Here is a 5,641-nt window from a genome sequence, read left to right on the forward strand (position 1 = left end):
AGAATGAAGTGATTCACATTTTTCCTCCGTTTAACCAAACATGAGGTTACCAGTCAGCAGGACTCTGTGGAAATGTCAGCTTTATTCCTTCATGCCGGCCAAGTAGGTCACACGTTGTACCGTTATACAACTGATACGTTTCCATTACTTGAATTTTTCTGCAAATTTGGCCAAAACACATTCAATCACTGGCTCTTTCCAAAGAAAGCTGAGGCAATTTATATAACTCCGACCGGCTGAAAGAAATTATTAAAATATTCTTACAGGAATATCCTGCAGTGCATTATATGATTCTTTCTTCCAGAATAAGTCCATGCTTTTCATTTAAAAAAACACAACATTAGTCAAGGGTAACTCAGAAGCTCTGCATTAATTAAAAAGCAAGTAATGACTTGACAACGACACGATTCAGAGACGGTGGCTTTAGTCAAACAGTCTTTACTTTGCAAAAGGTCGGTACACGGTGGATCAAACTCTGAGCTACAAAGACAAACTGGCAAAGATGGAAACGGGGAAACACTTGCATTTACATTTGAAGTCGGAGGTTGGAAGTGGAAGTGACGGCACATTCGAGCTAACTGCGTTCCAGTAGTACAATTCGGAAAAAGATGGAAACCCTTTGGCAGTCACCTCCGGTTAGCGATTGTTAGCAATACCGGTTGATAACTACACTATATTTTGTAATTGTGAATACACACATCGTATAGCAACATACCCACATATATAAGATGGGCAGTACCACGTGTAAGGAAGATTTAATGTGACACAAATAGTACAAGTGTTCTCATATGGTGACTCGGGTCTCGGGTGGTTCAAGTTGAAATATCCAACTGGGAACTCGGATACTCCCACTTCCCAGTACACCTGGAACGCAGAGACTAAATACAGAGGAAGAGAGATGATTATGGGGCACAGGTGAGACTAATTGGGATGATTATACAGGCGGGGAACAATCAAGGGCAGGAAGTGGTGACTCTGAAGCAAGCGAGGTGAGTAACACATAATAATACATATAATATGTTTCTTAATGTCTTTCACTGTTGGAAAGCACTTTGAATTGCCTTGCGTTGAAAGGTGCTGTATAAATAAACGTGCCTTGCCTTGCCTAAAACAGGAATTACAAAATGACACTTGACCTTACAAAGCATAATATTCGAAACAGCAGTAAGATCAATACATGATGACTTAATGACATATAAGTAAGGTAACAATACTTGAAATCGACTAGTCCAGCTGTAAGTTGGAGGAATTAACTTTTGCACTTTTTAAATAAATAATCAGCCCTCAGATCATTACCTGATTCATCATGATGGAGCAGCTAATTATAACTGAGTCATCCACAAACTGTAGGGATATAATCGTTCTCAAATTGGCTCTGCAAGTCAACTGTAAACAATTAACCAATCAAAGGGTCTGCTGAGTCAGCATGCACAAAATCAGCCCGCTGCATTCCTACAAAAAACATTAATATTTGATCACTTCATTTCAATAATGATATATATATACAGTAGATCAGGGGTACTCAAACTTTTTTGTTAAAGGTCCACTTGTGAATTTTATACAAGGTCAATGGTCCGGATCAATGCCAGTAAAGTGCTATATAAATAAAGTTGGATTGGATTGGATTGGATTAATCTACTTTATTTGGGGGCCCCCTTCTGGTCCAAGCACTTGCCTGTCGGTAAACGGCGCCCCTGTTTACACACACACATTCAATACATACATACAGTATGATGGCTTGAACTAGTGGGAGAAATGGCACTGTTTGTCTGTAGCCAATGCAGAGTCCTGCAATCTGCTGCCATCTCCGCGCCACATTCGAAATGGCTGAGGTGAAGGCGGAGCTCGGAGAATACAGCATTTTCAATAACACTTCCTCAAGAGCGTAATCCAACGTCTGGGAGGCTTTTGGTGTCATCCTAGATGGAGAAAATAACCAACATCCCACGCTTTTTGAGACAAATATGCAATTGCGTGTGTTAATAATTGCACGTTTTCACTGCGGGTTGGTTTGCGGATCTAATTGGCAATGTGCGGGTGGCAGGGCGTGTTCGGTATTGCGAACACGCCCTCGCGGGTGTGGGGGCGGGAGCGGGTCTTGAAAATCAGACCCGTGCAGGACTCTGAGCCAATGCCTTGAACCTCGGCAAAAATGGCATTAGAAGCATTAGAAAGTCAAGGTAAACTTGCGGTTAACTTGCAGTCTGCAATGCGTGTCACGCTCGCGCACACAAGTAAATATATATGCACGTTAATTCTCACAATGCGTCAGACACAAGAAAATATACATTAAAGGGGACTTATCATGCAACATGCACTTTGTGATGTCTTTTATATGTGTCCCCGGTGCGTCGGGGAACTCACGCAGCATCAGAAAAATAAAACCCTCTCTCTTTTCTTCCGTACCCAAATCTTTTAAAAACAGGGCTACAACGGGCGGATACAGATTTGCAGCCAAATCCGTGTTTCTCTAACAGGGCTGCAAAAGAGGGGTTTGAGCAGTATGAGGCATGGCTACTATATATATATAATGGGACACAGGGTTCGGTCCGGGTTGATTTGCAGTTTGTTCCGGATCCGGACCTTGGTCCGGTGTTTGAGAAGCCCTGCAGTATCCCAGGATGTGTTTTTATTACATGTGCCAAGTGCTAGGACTGTTTTAGGTACTAAAGCTTTTATGTGTGCTGCTCCTCTAGCTTGGAACACTATGCAAAAAAAATTGAAACTGAGCATTTTGGTTCCCTTGCATAATTTTAAAGCTCGGATAGATTAAATGTTATTCGATATCTGTCATTGTGAATAGGTTGCTAATTTATACCCCTGTAATTATGTTGTATGATGTCCTTTTTGTTTTCTGTTGTTTTTATGTGTAACCAATGTGCTGCAGGTCTCCCTTGAAAAAGAGATCGTTGATCTCAATGGGAATTTCACCTGATTAAATAAAGGCTACAAACAAATAAACAGTAGATTCTCAAGAGAGACAGGCAGGTATATACTCTATGTATATGTTTTAATGTTGTGCTGTCAAGAAACCATGGATAATTGATCCTCTTGTGTATCTTTTTAAACCTGCAAAACAAGAAATAACACAAACATTATTTTCTGCAAACGCAAAATAAGCAAGGGCCTTAACATGTTCCAGATTCACTAGAATATCCAATCCAATCAAACTTTATATATAAATAAATAAATACATACAAATATAAATAAATACATTTAGACAAATCCGAAAGGACAAAAAACAAATGTAAAAACATAAGACAATAAAACCATACTTATAGCCACAGACTGAAAAACTCTCATACACGATGTAAGAACAATATAAAACACAAGAAAATAAAACCCCCACTTTATGTATATGTAATATGTAAGTGTGTGTTAGTGTGTGTTTTCATTTGACTGACTTTTTGAGACATGTATCAGAAGTTCAACACCTTAAGGTTGTTCTTCTAACTTACACTGATTATATTAATATTATGCTAAAATTGTCAATATTCTGAAATAAATTAGGAGAATATTCTGAAAAGACCACAACTAGGGATTTATTCCAGTAAACAAATGTACAAATGACAAAGAGGGGGGTTTCTTGTTTGCCCCAGGGCCCCAGAGGCAGGTTAATCTGGACGTGCAGGAAACAAACGGTTGAATAGTGCTGACTCACCTCCACATTTTAAGGACTGAGAAGTGTAAACAAACTCTCTCCTGCTTAAATTCTAGTTATAATGACACAGGAGCGGCTGCAGCTGACTGATTAGAGTCGGAGCAGTTGTTTTCTGCTGCACTTGAGGAATGGAAGTAATAAACCTGAGAGGAGTGGAAGAACAATTTAAAATACAACATCCTCAGGGAGGGTAGAGGAACTAAGGTCGCTAGAAGTTGAGGAACAACAGAGTTTATAAATACTTTATGTCTAGTTTTTTAAATGGAAGAAAGTACAAAAATGTTTTAGTGCAATTATCTTTTTTGGGTGATGTTTTGATCCTTTCCTTGAACAAAAAGCGTAAAAATGTAGGCTTCTGGAAAGGGGACTGTGTCTGCCTTATCAAATGTATCTCTGGAAATAATGATCGGAATCTCACCGGATGTTAACAGACAGTTAAAGAGGACATATCCTGCTAAATATTCATGTTCGTATTTGTATGTAGTGTCTCTCCTGTGACATGTCTCCATGCTTTAATGTTCAAAAAGGTCTTTATTCCTCTCATACTGTCTGTGCTGCAGCACCTCTTTTCACCCTCTGTCTGAAACCAGAGCCCACTGCTCTGATTGGTTAGCTGGCCGGCTCTGTTGTGATTGGTCAGCCACCTAGAGATGTCCCACCCCTTAGCCTATCACGTACAATGTGTTGGAGCGCCGCTATCCAATAGAAGTGCGAGTGTTACATAGGGATGTCACTATGTTTAGGAAGTAAACAAAGGAGTCCAATGGATGCGGCATCCATTGGACTCCTTTGTTTACTTCCTAAACATAGTGACATCCCTATGTAACACTCGCACTTCTATTGGATAGCGGCGCTCCAACACATTGTACGTNTAGAAAGTACAGGTATTTGGGTTCAAAATTTAAGAAGTAGAAAGTACAGGTATTTGTGTTCAAAATGTAAGAAGTAGAAAGTACTGATACCAGAAGCATTTACTTAAGTACAGTAACGAAGAATTATTCTTCGTTACTGTACTTAAGTAAATGCTTCTGGTATCAGTACTTTCTACTTCTTACATTTTGAACACAAATACCTGTACTTTCTACTTCTTAAATTTNAAAAGGGCTTTGAAATGTATTTCAGTAAAAAGTACCCATAACTAGCAGCTGTTTTAAAGAGTACCTGACCTCCCTTTATATTAATAGAACAATAATGTCATTGTTAGCTAATGAATGTTTCCATGCTGAACAACGGCAACATGACAACGTTTTCATTGGTCCCTCTTCTTTAGAGAAGACCAGGAAATGATGGATACACGGATCGTGTTCCAATCAATAGGCACGCAATGACTCTAAATAATAATGATTACGCCACCAAACACACATTCAGACTAAAGGAACCAGCCTGTTTGGAAAAAGTAAGAAGTAGAAAGTACAGGTATTTGTGTTCAACATGTAAGGTTCATCGGATCGGTTCTCCCTTCCCGAATGATATTCCTGCACAACGGGGCCTAATCGCCAAAACTCCTTTACATTCATGTGTATTTCTGGCATTAAATATGTACTCTTACATCAAAACTGTCTCTCCTGATTAAATTGTCCAGGGTTTTTCTTCTCCTTAGTTCAGTAAGTATTTGTTCCACTGTTTATGATCGTCTGATTTAGTATCTTGTATTCCAGATTTTCATACATGTTATACAAATTACCAGCTGAAAAAGTTCCCTGTGTTTATTGTCCATCCCCTCATCCAGAATACAATACATGATTGAGATATAATTTACATTGAACTCTAAACCGATGCCCCGTAGGAGCGACCACACCTCCTGGGCTCTGTAGCAGTCCATGAGGAGGTGCTGTAAAGTCTCGTCCTCCTCACAGTTAATCATGGGGCATGAGGGTTTAGCGTTTAACTGCCAGTATCACAAAAAAAAAAAATATTCAGCTCTGATGCATTCGTGTTGGAGGCTAATCGCAGAAGGCTAATTTTAGGCGCCATAACACT

Source organism: Notothenia coriiceps, unplaced genomic scaffold (assembly GCF_000735185.1).
Source record: "Notothenia coriiceps isolate Sejong01 unplaced genomic scaffold, NC01 NC01_scaffold00036548, whole genome shotgun sequence".
In the NCBI taxonomy this organism is placed as follows: Eukaryota; Metazoa; Chordata; class Actinopteri; order Perciformes; family Nototheniidae; genus Notothenia; species Notothenia coriiceps.